This window comes from Perca fluviatilis, chromosome 1, assembly GCF_010015445.1.
Source record: "Perca fluviatilis chromosome 1, GENO_Pfluv_1.0, whole genome shotgun sequence".
NCBI classification, from domain to species: Eukaryota; Metazoa; Chordata; class Actinopteri; order Perciformes; family Percidae; genus Perca; species Perca fluviatilis.
The window spans coordinates 5,913,068-5,931,643 of record NC_053112.1 but is presented as its reverse complement, the minus strand read 5'-3'; the positions used below and the strand labels follow the sequence as shown (position 1 = coordinate 5,931,643).

At 42.0% G+C, this 18,576-nt stretch overlaps 1 long non-coding RNA gene and 1 pseudogene across 1 annotated transcript; one reads left to right on the top strand and one right to left on the bottom strand.

Annotated features, from left to right (window-relative positions):
• LOC120563789 overlaps nt 1-18,576 on the top strand; it is a 105,162-nt pseudogene that overhangs the window by 69,687 nt on the left and 16,899 nt on the right.
• LOC120564002 lies at nt 10,619-12,089 on the bottom strand. The gene is made up of 2 exons (XR_005640051.1): nt 11,802-12,089; nt 10,619-11,687 (listed from the first exon to the last, which is right to left on the bottom strand). It is a non-coding gene; the product is annotated as an uncharacterized LOC120564002 (long non-coding RNA).

Sequence of the window (18,576 nt, the reverse complement as noted above, 5' to 3'; positions counted from 1 at the left end):
GAGAAGAAGTCCTCACCTGGGAGTGCACCTTGGAAGCACGACAGTGGGCGGTAGGCTATTCCAGGCGGAGAGAGCGAGAGAGTTGGAGCAGGGTTTCCTGCAGCACTTTGCAGTTAAGGCGGCGTCAAAAAAAAAGAAAGTATATGAGCGATATCACCCGTGTTACTCGGCGTCCCGTTTTCTCCCTTTCATTCCAAACCACACAGCTGACAACCTGCAGGTGGAGACTGTGGAGACGGGCTCGGACATACACGCCGCTGTGGACTCGTCAGTCTCGCAGGCGTTTTCAGGAAAGTGGCTGCATGTTTCCGACAATGCACAGAACATTAACGGTACAAGCCTACAGCTGTCCGCGGACACGGAGTGTGGAAAGTGTTAGAGTTGGCGCGCGTGTGTGTGTGTGTGTGTCTGTGTGTGTGTGTGTGTGTGTGTGTGTGTGTGTGTGTTGTGTGTGTGTGTGTGTGTGTGTGTGTGTGTGTGTGTGTGTGTGTGTGTGTGTGTGTGTCTGTGTGTGTGTGTGTGTGTGTGTGTCTGTGTGTGTGTCTGTGTGTGTGTCTGTGTCTGTGTGTGTGTGTGTGTGTGTGTATGTGTGTGTGTGTGTGTGTGTATGTGTGTCTGTGTGTGTGTGTGTGTGTGTGTGTGTGTGTGTGTGTGTGTGTGTGTGTGTGTGTGTGTGTGTGTGTGTGTCGGCCCGCCCACGAAGCTCCGACCTGCAGAGGAGCAGAAGCTGCACCTTCGCCAAAATGAAGACTGAAAAACAGAACTATTTTGGTAAATTTACTCGCCACGTGGCAGATAGCCATACATATAGATTTTATTTATTAATTATATATTATTTAAATGTAATATTTATTGTTAAATAATTGTAAAATATAGTACAGAGTCTCTAGTCTGAGAACTTACGTGTCACAAACGGCAATTCCACAACTGTACATCAGCGTGAAAGACGACATACCAAAGGAGATCAAAGACATATTGTGGATATTTAAAATGTCTTCCAGTGTTAAATATTCTTTAGAAATAAAAGTGTATTGATCTTTGAAAAGGTGTACCTGTAGTATTATTATTATTATTATTATTATTATTATTATTATTATGACATTATCATTATATTAGATGCAAATGGTCTCTCGATGACAATATTATCGTTTATCGCAATAATTTCTGGGACAATTTATCGTCCAGCAAAATTTGTTATCGTGACAGGCCTAGGGTCACGTTTTTTATACTAATGTATTTCAATGAGAAGCATCTTACGTAATCACAGCACAAAACTTTCTGCCACTCGGCTGCAGCAGAGAAGCTGAATACAGCTTTGATATTATTGGTATTTTTAGCCCAATAATCGCTGTTTTAATAAACATTTATTCACCAGATCTTATCACGGTTTATATGTATTTCTTTTAATGTTATTATTTCGGTCTATATCGGCCAGGGAAGCTGGATTGCTTTGTTGTTTATTGATATTTTTAAAACTATAACGCTAAATCTTTCAACATGTATTTAGCTGTTATCATGGTATGCATTTCATTATTTTAAAAATATTATTTCGGTCTTATTACCGGTGAAATATTACAGTAAATAAGACAGAACAGTAGGCTACGATATGAGACGAGCTGGGCGCATTGAAAGCCAATGTCCCACGATGCAATGCAGGCATTCATTCACAGAATCAGACAGCGATCAGCGGGTCTTTAACGCCAGTATCGCTTCAATGTACGTAAGGGATAATGTAGAGCGTTGTTATAGCGACTACAACAACAACGGGGTGATCAGGACCCCGACGCCAATCTTCTTCTAGCGGATTTATTGATAGCTCTCCTCCAGAGGGAACAGAACTGCGTCCATGGCAACGCTCTGCTATGCATGGCAACGGTGTGTTATAGTTAGCAACGGTCTGTTATCAAGAAAATAACAGACCGCATTGTTGAACGAGAGTATGTGAAAATCCAAAAAACAATTAAAAACTATACTCCTGCCTTTTGAAATATTTTTGCTTTTTGAAATGTATTTGTATTAATCCAAAAGACAGCTAAAACTATACTTCTGCTTTTGAAATGTATCAGCTCAAGAACAGTGGAGACTGTGCTTCTGCTTTTGACATGAGTTAACCCAAAAACAGCTAAAATATATTTCTGCTCTTGAAACTATAATACTGCCTTTGATTTTGGTTTAGGAGTGCTGATGTGCCTTTAGAAATATAATCATGCTAAGTTTTTGTGTTACTGATATTACTATAAACATGCTTAGAAACATTTTAGTGTGAGTTACTGTATGAAGCTGCCTATTTGACCCTGCAGTCGGAAAGAGGAAATGTCTGCAAGAGGCCTCAGATGCATAAGTTGCCTTGTGTAACTGTCTGTCTGAACCTGCACAGCTGGAAAGAGGAAGTGCTGTTGGGGCCCTGTATACATGCACTTGGGGGGTTAGGCTCTGGGTGCATACAGGAGTGTAAAAGGTTACTGCTTTGACCTATTGATCAATGCAGTCGAACTGAGCCGTTAGATTCTATGTTAGATAGCAACATGCATATGTATAAAGGAAATATCGTCATATGAGATGATTTTTACGTATATCAAACCTGATGCTTGCTTTAAGACTGTATTACCATGTAAGGTGAAATGAATGTGATAAAACACACCTCGCTGTGATGGGGGGGTTGAACCCCAAGAAATGTACATATAAAAATGGGTGCTTTGCCAAAAAGCGCCCTCTCTCCCTTGGGCTCGTTTTCTGCTCTTTTGACCAAAACTCTACGAGTAGGGACCTCCTGTGTCTTAGAGCATTTTTTGAGTGATTGAACTCTGTTCATTTTTTCATTTATTTTGTTTGCTTGTTAACTTTTTGCTTTTTTTAAAAAAAATAATAAAACCACCTGTGTTCGTCTTGAGCAAGGTGACCCAAAAAGCCTTGAGTCTTTTTTTGCTCTTTTAGAAGACTTTTTTCCTTTTTTCTTATTTTTTGCCACTTGCCTGCGTGAGCGGGGACACCCCGAAAAGGGAAGTGGTGGCCTCCTCTTTAATCGTGCGGTTTGCAGCAACCCCGGGGACCGACCTGACAAGCAGACCTTTGATCCTCCAGCTGATCGGAAGCTTCTCTGACCAAGGAAGAGGCAGCTGTCCGAGTGTGAGTAGTCAATTGTAATTGTTTGGTTGTAAAGATCTTCTGTGTGCTGTGTATTTCACATACGGGGGACATCTAGGTTGTCAATCGAAAGCCTCTTGTCTCGTCATCGGGTTTCCACCGTAGCGAGAACCCGCGAGTGCGGGGGTGTGTTTGTCTCTCTAAAAATAATCTAAACCATAGGGAAGTATTTCAATTAATTCCTTTGAACCTATTAATAGTTATAATACAATATTTATAGTATTTTAACCTATGATGTTTCAATACCTAAGGTATTAACCATAGGGAAGTATCTGAAACAACTCCTCTAATATAGACTTAACCATCCGCCCCGCTGACAGTATCTGTAACGGCTGTACGGCAGAAGAGGGCTTAGAGGGTGAGGGTTATCGGGAGGAAGAAGGGGGGTTGGCTTTAAAAGAAAAAGCGATACTATGCCTCGATAACTGTCACATTGTTCCACAACATTGTACATTAGAATATAAGCAAGCCATGTAATAAATATATATAATCAGTAGTTTTGTCACCAGCAACAACACGTTGCTCAGTTTTGTTCCAGTAAGTTATGCATCGTAATAACGTTTAAAAAAATCAGCTGAAGACTCCGGAAGTGACGCAGTAATTACCGCTCGGCGGATAGAAAAGATACAAATACATAATATTCGTAATATTGATGTTTTTGTCTAACGTTGTATTTGAGGAGTTAAACAATAAAGGTAGCTGTTGTGTAGAAGCAGGGAATGTGGACCCAAACGCAGAGAGAGGCAGGCAGGCAGGAGGTGGATGTAACTCAGGGATTTAATGGCAACAAAAAACGGCAGTACAAAGACTGGAAAACTAGCAAACAAATGCACAGACTGAGGCAAAGACACAGGCAGGAAAAACTGACACACGCAGGAGCAAAACAAGAGGGCACGGACTCAAAGGCACGGATACAAAACAAACTGACAAGACACAAAGGGATTCACAGAGGTTAAATACATGAGGTAGGGAGCAAACAAGGAACAGGTGGTGACATCAGGTGAAACACATCAGGGCGGGGCAGGACAATCAACAAAGGCGGGAAAACTCAGGAAGTAAATTGGACAAGACAAGACAGAAAACCAGACTACCAAAATAAAACAGGAAGCAGAAAAAACAGACAGAAGACATGACCTCAACTAAACACAGACACTTGACAATGCTAGACAACACAAGGGGGGAACAGAAAACACGGGAACAAACTGAAACACAAATATACAGAACACATAAACACAACAGGGAACAGAAATGAACAAAATGCAAAACAAAAACACCTAAACCATAACAGATAGCATCAATAATAAAATACAGTTTCATGTATTTGTCTCATGTATTGTGTTCTCGGCCGGCCGGCGGGTGTCGTGCTTCCAAGGTGCACTCCCAGGTGAGGACTTCTTCTCTGAAATAGATAGCAATAACTTCACAGACACAGATATGTATTAATACAATAGGCTTCTATAGAAGGAGAGCATCACTCCGTAAGCAGACTCCGCAGTCTGCTTCTCACCAGTGAGCTCTGACTCTCTTCCTCTTTTGCCTGTCTTTTATTGAAGTTTAACAAGGGCAGTTACATATCACACACGAACATCTGTCTCTACAAAGTGGGCTGTTGCTTTTGATGGATTGTGACTGTGCCAGGTCTTGGTGTCCTCCGTCCTTGCTTACTGCATCCCACAGAGGAACATGTCCTCCTTTGCATGATGCAGGCCACCTGTGTGCAGCCTTGGTTCTGTTCTCGTGCAGCATACTTTTAGCTCGTTAAGTCTAGGCAGCTTGCTGTAATAATTAGGCAGTATATTATAGGAACATAAGTCATTTGGTCAGCAAAGCGTGTGTATCTATATCCCACAATTCCCCCTTTTGAACTCTACTAGAGTTCAACATACCAAAGAGAGAAAGAGAGGTCAGAGAATGAGATATTCCAAAAACAAAAATAGAGTCAGAACATGGCACGTCTAGGTAAAGGCACTTCTAGGTAAAAATCACTTCTAGATAAATTGTAAAACACTTCAGTAGAAAATGTAAAAGATGGTAAAAAATGTAGAAAATGGAAAAACACTTCTAATATTAAGAGCATACTTCTGTTAACTTTTTATGGAATAAAAAGTTCCCACACCCCCTTTTGGACTCACCTAAGTGAGTCCACAACATATTATTTACAATTACAAGGCACTTAAGTTCTTCTAGGGTAACACCTAGGTGGGGCAGTTTTGGCGGGGAGTTCAAAAATCATACCAGAAAATGAAAGTAACAATGATGGGGAGCCTATGTACCCCTAAGATCCACCAATAACAAAACATCTAGCAAGCTTATTCCTTCCCTGGCAAGTCTCTCTTCCCATACAAGTTACTTATAACAGCACCGCTTTATAAGTTGGTTTTAACCCTCAGCTCAGACTCAAACCAGACAACTCCTGCAATTTGCACACAATGAAAAATGGTTAATGAAAGGCGGTGGTTCGGGGCGTGTGTTAAAGAAAACACGCCCAATAAGTTGGGTTCCGCGGTGGATGGTAGCTTGCCGCGCTACATGTAGGAGAGAAAGCGTATTTCACCTTTCTCCCTGGTGATTCTCTTCTTCAGGTCACAGGGGTGGACTACCCTGGACCTTGTTGGACACTGGAGAGGATTATTCTGCCTCTTTTTCCTAGTGTCTGGCGGAGAGCCCTCCGCTGGCGCCAGATCTCTGGCTACTTCCTTTGTGGAGCGGCCTGGCTCCTGGGCAGCGCACACTGGCTCCAGTGGTACCACTGTTTACCTTTTTCCCCTCGAGCTGGTACGGCGTGGGATGTTCTCGCCGTCACTCTGAAGGGCCCCTGCCAGCGAGGTTCAGACCACTTCCTCTTAATTGCTTTCAGGAGCACCCACTGAGCGTCTGGAGGAGTTTTGGTTTTCGCATCTGGGTGTGCTGCGGTCACCTGTTTAGAAAACAAGGAAGACTGTGCCCTGTAGCTGGCGGGAAAAGGCGTTGTGAGAAATGGTTACAGGTGAAGGCTCAGTAAGTGGAAGCTGAGACCAGGGCCCCGGGAAACACCTCCCTGTTTGTAGCTCATATGGTGAGAGGCCTGTCCTACTGTTTACTGACATTCTTATCGACATGAGAGCCAGGGGGAGGGCTTGCAGCCAATTCATCCCTGTTTGGTTGCATATTTTAGACATTTTGTTTTTTAAGGTCAGGTTCATCCTTTCTACCTTGCCTTGAGATTCAGGGTGGTATACGGAGCCAAATTTATGCTTTAGCCCCAACATGAGTTCCACCTTTTGCAAATCTTTGTTTTTGAAATGGGAACCATTATCTGACTTTATCCCTTTCGGGACACCCATGCTGGGGAATGTATTGGTTGATTAGAAATTTAATTACGGTCTCGGCGTCTTCATTTTTTGCGGGCATGGCCTCTGGCCATCCAGTGTAGGAATCCACACACACCAGCAAATACCTGCAACCCTGTACCCTGTCCGTCATGTCAGTGTAGTCAATCCCAATCTCTTTCCCTGCCACTGTCTCAAGGGGGTACTGTCCCCCGTCTGGTTTCACTGTAGGCTTAGGGTTGAATGCTTGGCATTGGGGACAGGTCTTGGTTACCTGCTCTACCATTGGTTTCATGAATGGATGCCACCAATGTTGTAGGTTTCTCAACATCTGACTGACCCTACATGTCCCACCCCATGAGCTTCTTCTAGGGCCGCTCCCCGTCCCCCGTGGTGGCAGAATAGGTCTACCATCCGGGCCCCGCCACAACCCCTCACTTTGCATAGCTCCCCTGCTTTTCCAAACTGTTTTTTCTTGGGGGAAGCTTCGTGCTTGTAACTCAATGATTGTTTCTTTGCTAAGCTCGGCCTGGTTTCTAGGTCTGCAGTCATCATTAGATGGTGTGCCAAATATCCTGCTGCGCGGTTTTCTTGTGGCGCTGTCTGCTGCTTCATTTCTATCTTGAGTATTGCTGTGGCCCTTACATTTGACTATAGCTACCTTGGCTGGTAGGAGAATAGCTTTTGCTAATCTTTTCATTTCTTCCTCATGTTTGTTTAATGTTTTTCCTCCTGCTGTCAAAAACCCTGCTCTCTGCCACTGTGGTAATTCGAGGTGAGCTGCTCCTGTTGCATAGGCTGAGTCAGAGTATACAGTTACTGCTTGATTTTTTCCTAGCTCTAAGGCTCTGATGAGTGCTTCCACTTCTGCTTTCTGTGCTGACTGCGCACCTTGCATCCTTTCTGCTTCTAATGTTACCACTTCCCCTCCTGTGTCTTCAACCACTGCATATGCTGCTTTCAGTCCCTCAGTCTCATGTCTAAAACAACACCCATCTGTGAATAGCACTCTTCCTTCCCCTAGTGGTTGTGCAGCTAAGTCTGGTCTGACTTTTTCCACTTTTCTTGTCCTGTCCTCACACTCATGTGGTTCCCCCTCCCCCATCTGGTCTGCCATGTTAATGCCTTCATGTGTAAAGGTCAGGTTTGGGGCCTGCAAAACTTTGCTGATTCACCTTTGTCTGGTTGGTGTGAGTGAAAACATGGCTGAGTTAACAAAGGACACTATGCTGTGGGAGGTCAACACTATCAGGGGGTGTCCCATAACTATGTGTGATGATTTCTGAATGCATTTTGCCACCCCTGCAGCATGTTGTGTGCAGGCGGGCTGGCGTTTTTCAATTTGTTCAAATGGGATGCTCATGTAGTTCAACACTACTCTGTCACCCCCTTTTTTCTGAAACAAAACCCCATTAGTTGCTTGTTTTGTTTCAGAAACATCCAAGTGGAAGGGCAGGGAGTAGTTTGGGCAGGCCAGATTTGCTGCTGCAGCAAGGGATTGTTTAAGTTTAATGAATGCCTCATTGCCTTCAAATGTCCAGTCTAAGGCTGAGGACAAATTGCGCATGCCCTGTTGGCGTACCACAGCCCGGAGGGGATCTGTAAGGTCGACATAGCCTGGAACATAGGATTTGCTGTAGCCTGTCAAGCCCAAAAATGACAACATGTTCTTTTACAGTACATGGTTTCGGTGGGCCAAAATAACTGATCTGTGTGCAGGAGACAACACCTACACCACTGCCTGAAAGGATTCTGCCCAGAAAGGTAACTTCTCTTCTACAGACTTGTATTTTCTTCCTGCTTACTTTGTAACCCTCCCTAGGGGGCCAGGACAAATAACTTTGGTAGCCTGCACGACAGGCAATTGCGGTGGGTGCAGCTATCAGAAGATCATCTACATATTGTACCAGAACGGTGTCAGGTGGTAGGGTACAATCTGTCAGTGAGTTTTTTCAGAACTTTGTTAAACAGGCCTGGGGGAGAGGTTAAACCCTTGTGGTAGGCGTGTGTATCGCATGGGCGACCCATGTATGTGAATGAGAAAATATCTCCGCAGATGTTCGCCAGAGGGAGGCAGAAAAATGCATTTGAGAGATCTAACACTGTGTACCAGTGGTGTTGTGGTCCTATGTCAGCGCGGCAACATGTGGGTTAGGTACAGTGAGAGTGGTGTCTACAATGAGATCATTTATGGCGCGCGCGGTCATGAACCATCCTATATTTACCTGTTTCTGCTTTCAAAACTGGGAGGATAGGTGTGTTCCACTGGGAACGAGAGGGTTCTAACACCCCTGCCTCAATCAATCCTGTGACTGTATCTGAAATGCCTAGCTGCTTTTCCCTAGAGCATGAGTATTGTGGTATCCATACAGGCGGAGATGGCCTAAGGTGAAAGGTCAGCGGGGCACAATGCACTAAACCTACATCAGTCGGTGTTTGTGACCAGAGAGTGGTGGGAAGACCATCTAACATGGCTTTAGCATCTTGATGGTCAGTCCTTTCCCTACCATGGTGCCTAGCAATTAAGTCATGTTGGAGAAAAGCTGTGTCTCGACCCTCACAGAGAATGCGGAAGGTTTTGGTGGAGGGAGAGTATTGAACCTTGGGGAGAGGTGTGAGTGTCCAGTCGGTGGCAGTCAGGGCTGTCTTGACCATCGGACCCTACGATTTGGCCTCATACCCTGGGTGCAGGGCGAGTGAAACATGTGGGGCAGATTCCTCAGTCATAACAAACCATGGCAACTGTTCGGAGTTAGCTGGACCGAGGCCGGCTACGCCTTCAGGTCCCACAAAGATGTTTTGAGAGTGGATGTCCCATCTGGTGTCGCTTATCGTGTCAAAAGCGTCTTGATAACAGAGATCAGAGTGGACATCATAATTTAGGGTGACATGTGGGGGATCTGGGGGAGGGACAAAGGGTGCAACTTGCGAGATCCAGGGCTTCCAGAGGAAGAACTGTTTCAGGATACCCCGAGCCCGGGCCTTCTGGAGACAACATAGCCCAGTAAATGTCAAGCGTAGGAGTCAGAGGTGGGGGGAAAGGATGTATTGTCCGTGGCCCTGGTTTCCTTCAGAACAGGTCATTTGGCCGGCCGTCAGGGAAAGTCAGTAATATTCCATCAGCACAACACAGGATAGACAGCCCAGTTTTATGAGGAGATCTCTGCCAAGGAGGTTCATAGGAACCGTGGGAGAAACAACATATGGATGGAGGACGCATTGGTTCCCTATAGCTGTATGCAGTGGTTTTGTTATTGGCAGTTTTGCTTTTCCCCAGAGAAACCCATCACCGTAATGTGACTTGGTGAAATGTGTTGTGATGGACAATGTCTGATTGTTGAGCAAGTAGCTCCTGTGTCAACTAAGAAGGGCTGAACAGTTCCTTCTACTCTCATGGACACCATGGGATCTGCCGTGGTCCCTGGGTCCTGTTGCTCTGCTGGGGAGTGTCATTGTGGCAACTGCTGGCCTGGTTCCCAGCCAGTCCAGTTCCATTCAGCCATCTGCAGTTGCGCTTGGGGTGGACCTGTCGGTGGTCCCTGCGGTGGCTGGTATGGACCCCTTTGCTGGTAACCCCTTCCCCCTTGGTGACTGACCCCCATTTAGCGGACACTCCCTAGACCAGTGTCCCATCTGACCACAGGCAAAGCAGGCCCCTGGAGTTCCCCCTCGGGGCGGGCCGCCCCGCCCCCTCCCTGGTCTCCCTCCTCCTCTCCCATATCCCCTCCCACTATTTTGTTGCCATTGGGGAGGACCCCGCCTATAGGGTGGGGGTTGGGCATAGGATTGTGGTTGTGTGTGTGGAGGGGCTGGAATCCAGTCAGGAATGGGGAAAAGGTCAGGAGTGGGGGGCCCTGCAGTTAAAGCCATGAGTCTCTGTAATTGCCACTCATCAGTTGGTTGCCTAATCTTCCCCCTGTGGGTTTGGTCCTGGCCCGCAAACGGGGCTGAGGGGACACATCTGCCAAGCCCTGTAACTTCCACTGCTCCTTCCTTAACATCAAACACTGGGTACAACCCTGTAGTGGGCTGAGGTGGTGTGAGATGCGATGGAGGTTTATGTGGTTGTGTATGACCTGTATTATCAACCATTAGATGCCTCACTCCCTGCCAAAATAGCGCCCATAGTGCCCACTTCTTCCTATCTTGACTTGCTTTATCTCTCCTATCCTTGGCTTCTCCCTTTTTTAGCCAACTGCCTGTTTTCACATCTTTCTGTGCTTCTTCCTGATCCTGACCTGCTCTCTTTTCCTGTCTCCAAAATGCTGCTAACAGTGGATCTGTGCATTTAGCAATTTCCCCCTGATGGGTCAGTATCTGATTAACATCTTTCCTCATTTGTATCATCATATCCTCTGCCTCCTTCCCTGTCCCATAGGCCGCGTTCACTGCTTTTTCCATTACTTCTAACTGCTCCCCAACTGGCTTATATGGTCCTTTAATTCCCCACCCCCCGTCATCTATTTCTCTATCAAATTCTCCGTCCATTTCCTTAACTAGTAACACTGGTCTTTATGAGATTGCCAAAATATGCTTATTAATTTTGCCAGAAATATTTATCCAAAACTGCCACACACTCAATACTTCTAAATTGCCACACAGAAATCCCTCGATCTAAATATCCACAATTTACTTCAACAGTCCACTGCTTTATGTTAACACCGTCAGGTTTCAGGCAGTGCTGCTGCTTCAATTGCTTCTATTTAGCATTCATACACATTGGTCATTCATGCATTACCCTTAATTTGGATGAGTCAATTTTTCATTTCATTTTTTTTTTTTTTTAAACCTTGATTGTGGCCAGTTGAGATTTATGGGACACTATGTCCCTGGTTCTCAACCCTTAAACAGGAAAGTAATATTCCTATTTGACACCAAAATCAAGTTTCCCTATGATTTTGGCCAGCTGAGATCTATGGCTCGCTATACCCTGGTTCTCAGCCTTTGGACAATCGAACTAGCTCAATTGTCTGACACCAAAACCAACAAGTCATGTGAACATTGGATTATTTTGTCATATCACCTAAATAGTGTGAAATGGTTCAATAATACAATCGTTCACCAGTCATACCTAGGAGACTTCAACTCCTTTGGGGACTTACCTCTACTGTGGAGGACTTACCCCAGGGGACTTACCTCTACTATGGAGGACTTACCCCTACAATTACCTGGGACTTACCTCTACTATGGAGGACTTACCCCGGGGGACTTACCTCTACTATGGAGGACTTACCCCTACAATTACCTGGGACTTACCTCTACTATGGAGGACTTACCCCGGGGGACTTACCTCTACTATGGAGGACTTACCCATACAATTACCTGGGACTTACCTCTACTATGGAGGACTTATTAACCTTAACTTAACCTTTTTGTTTTTAAGATGTCTCAATTCTCGGGTGTTTCAACCCAGCCAAAACCGCTCCTCGTCAGGACACGGGTGGAGTTGCCAAACTCAGACTTTCACAAATATTTCCTCATATTTGTTCCATAAACCATACCATATTTCCTGTACCTTTATAGAAATGGAAGTTGTCACTATGTATTTAATTAATTAATTTTAGCGTTCTGTGGGTTAATAAGACGTTGAACACCCTTGATTTAGAATAGTCAATGCAGAATAATGGTCTGCTTACCTTATTTATGGCCAGATGTTCAAGCGACTTTTCACCCTTGGACCGAACTTTTCCAACCAATTTGAAGAATCCTTTTTTTGTTTTTTATCCCGGACGGGTCCCCCAATTGTCGTGGTTTCCAAGGTGCACTCCCAGGTGAGGACTTCTTCTCTGAAATAGATAGCAATAACTTCACAGACACAGATATGTATTAATACAATAGGCTTCTATAGAAGGAGAGCATCACTGCTAGCAGACTCCGCAGTCTGCTTCTCACCAGTGAGCTCTGACTCTCTTCCTCTTTTGCCTGTCTTTTATTGAAGTTTAACAAGGGCAGTTACATATCACACACGAACATCTGTCTCTACAAAGTGGGCTGTTGCTTTTGATGGATTGTGACTGTGCCAGGTCTTGGTGTCCTCCGTCCTTGCTTACTGCATTCCACAGAGGAACATGTCCTCCTTTGCATGATGCAGGCCACCTGTGTGCAGCCTTGGTTCTGTTCCCGTGCAGCATACTTTTAGCTCGTTAAGTCTAGGCAGCTTGCTGTAATAATTAGGCAGTATATTATAGGAACATAAGTCATTTGGTCAGCAAAGCGTGTGTATCTATATCCCACACGGGCGACATCAATCTGAAACGGAATGAAGCCGAACACGTCCTCCCACCCACCCCGGAAGAACTACAAGTGCTCAAGCTTTGTAACAGATTCTGGGCCGCGTCTATAGTGGGAGTTGTAGTTTTTAAATATATTGGTATATTTCTCATAAGTAGAAGTTGGTAGTGTAGAATTTTGGATACACCCTGGGGGGTTTTTTGGGATGGGGAACACACTGATGTCATCAGATTTTAAAAATAGAATCGTTAAATAGGTGAAAATAGCTTATTACCATATTTGACAGTGCTTACAGTGGATAAACTTTGGAGACCATATCTACATGATAGCTGAGGTCCAGAGCTTTTTATAATGTTTATAGGCTATAGGCCTAGTATTTTTCTGCGACAAGGCAAATCAAAGTGCTTAGCATAAAACACAATCTTTTTATTATTGGTATTTTTATTGTATACATTCTTACATACAACGTGCAGAATTTTGTTTTATTTTTTTACGTGCAGCAATCTTTTCTATTCACTGAGTGGTAATTACTACGTCAATTCCGGAGTCTTCAGCTGATGTCATTTAGCAACAGAAGGTGCTCCACACATCGGACGAGCTGTTATAGAAAGCTCTGGACCTCAGCTATCATGTAGATATGGTCTCCAAAGTTTATCCACTGTAAGCACTGTCAAATATGGTAATAAGCTATTTTTACCAATTTAAAGGTATAGTGGAGGATTTTCCCAAATTTTAGAAAAGAACCGCCCTCTGTACTTTTTGAAAAAATTCACATGCTCAACACTCTGCCTGCTCCCGAGAGGGAACGCCTATTAAACGTGTGCACGAGAGTGCACTGTTTACAAGTTGCTGTCGGCATGGTTCATACAAGCCTACTTTCCAAAAGAAGATTTGCACTTTTCCACAAATTGAGATGTTTACCGTGTGTGCGCGGTGCGTGACTTGTGCCAGGTCTAGCATTCACAAAACATAACTAAAATAAACTTTTATTTACAGGGATTTTAAAACGGATTTCTCCAATTAGACAGCTAAATTTTACCTGTGGAGTAGAAACTTCGCGACTGAGGCATCAGTGGGAAGCCCAACCTGTGCTTTTAGCGCACGCCAGCATGTGAAATATTCTCCCAAAAGCTTCAATGCTTCAATGAATGGCTGAAACCGTAGCTCAAGCTCACCACACATATACACCTGGAAGCTAGGGACGTAAACATATCACCAGAATGATTGACAACCAGGAGGACCGATAGTCTTGATGATCCACCCGGAAAAAGAAAATCCTCCACTATACCTTTAATGATTCTATTTTTATGACCCCAGTGTGTTCCCCATCCCAAAAAAACCCATGATGTATCCAAAATTCTACACTACCAACTTCTACTTATGAGAAATATACCAATATATTTAAAAACTACAACTCCCACTATAGACGTGGCCCAGAATCTGTTACAAAGCTTGAGCACTTGTAGTTCTTCCGGGGTGGGTGGGAGGACGTGTTCGGCTTCATTCCGTTACAGATTGCGGCTGCCCACCGGCCGGCCGAGAACACAATACATGAGACAAATACATGAAACTGTATTTTATTATTGATGCTATCTTTATTGTTTAACTCCTCAAATACAACATTAGACAAAAACATCAATATTACGAATATTATGTATTTGTATCTTTTCTATCCGCCGAGCGGTAATTACGACGTCACTTCCGGAGTCTTCAGCTGATTTTTTTAAACGTTATTACGATGCATAACTTACTGGAACAAAACTGAGCTACGTGTTGTTGCTGGAGACAAAACTACTGATTATACATATTTATTACATGGCTTGCTTGAATTCTAATTTAGAATGCGGTCTGTTATTTTCTTGATAACAGACCGTTGCTAAGTATAACACACCGTTGCCAGAGCGTTGCCATGGACGCAGTTCTGTTCCCTCTGGAGGAGAGCTATCAATAAATCCGCTAGAAGAAGATTGGCGTCGGGGTCCTGATCACCCCGTTGTTGTTGTAGTCGCTATAACAACGCTCTACATGATCCCTTACGTACATTGAAGCGATACTGGCGTTATAGACCCGCTGATCGCTGTCTGATTCTGTGAATGAATGCCCGCATTGCATCGTGGGACATCGGCTTTGAATGCGCCAGCTTGGCTCATATTGTAGCCTACTGTTCTGTCTTATTTACTGTAATATTTCACCGGTAATAATAAAGAAATGCATACCATGATAACAGCTAAATAAATGTTGATAGATGTAGCGTTATAGTTTAAAAAATATCAATAAACAACAAAGCAATGTAGCTTCCCTGGCCAAAATAGACCGAAATAATAACATTAAAAGAAATACATATAAACCGTGATAAGATCTGGTAAATAAATGTTGATTAAAACAGCGATTATTGGGCTAAAAATACCAATAATATAAAAGCTGTATCCAGCTTCTCTGCTGCAGCCCGACTGGCAGAAAGATTCGTGCTGTGATTATGTAAGATGCTTCTCATTTGAAATACATTAGTTCAAAAAACGTGACCCCAACACGTAAATCTTCACAATAAATTAATGGTATCACGTTCTAAAAGATTTAATTTCGTAATGTGATCCGGAAGCCTTGCAGTGCGTCTTTAGCCACGCCCGCCTGCGTCTCGCTCTCAAACTCCACGAAGGAGATGTCGTGTTTCCCCGGGACCAGTCGCACCTCTTTGAAACCAGGAAACCTGCAGAGGACAAAAAACACACAAAGAAACCCTGTCAATACTAATCTTTATTTATAGAGCGCTTTTCATAATCTATCTTACAAAGTGCTTCACAAAATAGACAGAGAGACAGAGAGAGAGAGACACACACACACACACACACATACACACACACACACAGACAGAGGGTGACGCACACACACACAGTATATATTTTACCAATGTTATGTTCTTCTTTACCAAATGAAATGAATGTCAGATTGACTGACTGACATGTGATGTGCATTCTTCTTGATAAACTATTTCTAGTTTTTAGAAATGTTAATGATATACTGTCTCTAGAAGTGTGTTACTCAACTGGTTTTGGTTAAAGAAGGAAAAGTAAATCGCAAAACTCAAATACTATAGAATCACAATACTTCTAGAATTGCAATTAAAAAATAATTATTGCAATATAAATTGAATCGGGACAAAAGCATATCGTTCCAGCTGTAGTATCGATCTGTATATGAGAAGAGGAATTCAGACAAAACCTCTGTCGTGACCCTTAAAACAACAGGTAACACTTTACAATAAGGGTACATTAATAAGCATTAGTTAATGCATTAATAAGCATTAACTAACCGTTATTAAGGGTTGAATAAATTGTCTAATAAACATTTATTAACAATGCTCATGTTAACTAAGGTATTAATTGATGCATTATTTACCATTAGTTGATGCATTAACTAACTGTTAATCACAGTTAACTAAGGTGTTTATTTTACCATTAGTAAATGCAGTAATAAGCCTTCACTAATTATTAAAAACAGTTAATTAAGGTGTCTATTATATCATTAGTAAATGGAATAATAAGCCTTGAATAACTGTTAATAACAGTTAACTGAGGTGTCTATTTAACCATTAGTTAATGCAGTAACAAGCCTTGACCAACTGTTAATAACAGTTAACTAAGGTGTATATTTTAACATTAGGTAATGTACTAAAAAGCCTGAACTGGAAATAAAAGCTAATTAAAGTGTCTAAGTAAAGCCTTAGTTGATGTTGATGAAGGTATTTCTTAATATTACTAGGTGGTTGATGAAGATGTTTGATAGCATGTGTCTTGAGGTTCACGGCCAAGCCATGTCATTATGAGAAAACTTTTTTTTTATTGTTTATTTACAGGGTCATGGTTTTTCACATACCTTTGTCCACTATATTTGTCCATCCTCCAACACATGACTTACTTTTGGTAGAGGGTGAGATCAGGGAAAATACTCCATAGTCTCCATGCAGAGGTTTGCTTCTTCCTTGGTCTTCATATAGACATTAACCTTGTGCATGCTATATAAGCATTACTTAACCTTAAATGGTCACTTAACTAATGTGTAACAATACTGAATAAGCCTTAATTAACCATCAATAAACAGTTATTAATAATCTTTGGTAGACTTATTGTAAAGTGGAGAACATATGCACCTTTATTAATACTTAATTAATGTGTAACAATGCTGAACAAGCCTTTCCTAACCATCAATTAACAGTTATTAATGCTCTTTGGTAGACTTATTGTAAAGTAGAGAACATATGCACCTTAACTAACACTTAATTAATGTGTAACAATACTGAATAAGCCTTAATAAACCATCAATTAACAGTTATTAATGCTCTTTGGTAGACTTATTGTAAAGTAGAGAACATATGCACCTTAACTAATACTTAATTAATGTGTAACAATACTGAATAAGCCTTACCTAACCATTAATAAACATTTATAAATGCTCTTTGGTAGATTTATTGTAAAGTAGAGAACATATGCACCTTAACTAACACTTAATTAATATATAACAATACTGAATAAGCCTTAATAAACCATCACTTAACATTTACTAATGCTCTTTGGTAGACTTATTGTAAAGTTGAGAACATAAACACCTTAACTAACACTTAATTAATGTGTAACAATACTGAATAAGCATTAATAAACCATCAATAAACAGTTATTAATGCTCTTTGGTAGACTTATTGTAAAGTAGAGGACATATGCACCTTAACTAATACTTAATTAATGTGTAACAATGCTGAACAAGCCTTACCTAACCATCAATAAACAGTTATTAATGCTCTTTGGTAGACTTATTGTAAAGTAGAGAACATATGCACCTTAACTAACACTTAATTAATGTGTAACAATACTGAATAAGCCTTAATAAACCATCAATAAACAGTTATTAATGCTCTTTGGTAGACTTATTGTAAAGTAGAGAACATATGCACCTTAACTAACACTTAATTAATGTGTAACAATACTGAATAAGCCTTAATAAACCATCAATTAACAGTTATTAATGCTCTTTGGTAGACTTATTGTAAAGTAGAGAACATATGCACCTTAACTATGACTTAATCAATGTATAACAATACTGAATGAGCCTTAATAAACCATAATTAAACAGTTATGCATGCTCTTTGAGACTTATTCTAGAGTTAAGAACATATGCACCTTAACTTACATTTGATAAATGCATAACAGTGCTGAATAAACATTACTAAACAATGATTTACAGTTTATTAGTACTCTTTGACTTAAACATTAATACAGCTTTTAAACATTAATGAAACATTGTCAATGTGAAATAAAATCTTCATGACAACTTTCTGTTATGCACACATATGCAAAATGTAAACAAGGTTTTCATTTGATTCTGAGTTTGACTGAGTCAGTTCTCATCTTTCTTTCCACTGAAGACTCAGCACTATAACAGTTTGAGTCCTGTATGGAGATTACACTGGATATTTTCCCACTCTCGTCATCTTCACTGTCATGTCTCCTGGATAGTTTTCCTCTCTTGAAACCTAACAAACCAAGTGGGAAGATCAATTTCTTTTAAATGCATGCAAAAGCTACGTATGCAAGGATTGATCGTTAACTATATCACCGTCCAATCTTTACACATATTGTACACTCAAATGACAACAAAACTTGATAGGGCAGCCTTAATGGCACACACTACCTAGTGAGTGGTGAGCTACCTTGACGATCATGATTATCCATTATCTAGATTGTGTCCAGAATAATGCATTGATGCATCGGACAGCCAGCAATCACAGCATTTGCATGTTTGTTTATATAAATCACAGTATATTATGAACCATAAATAATCATTATCATAGTGTAGCCTCCCCGGCTGAGGGATGGTCTCTTTAACTAATGGTTCACCAAGA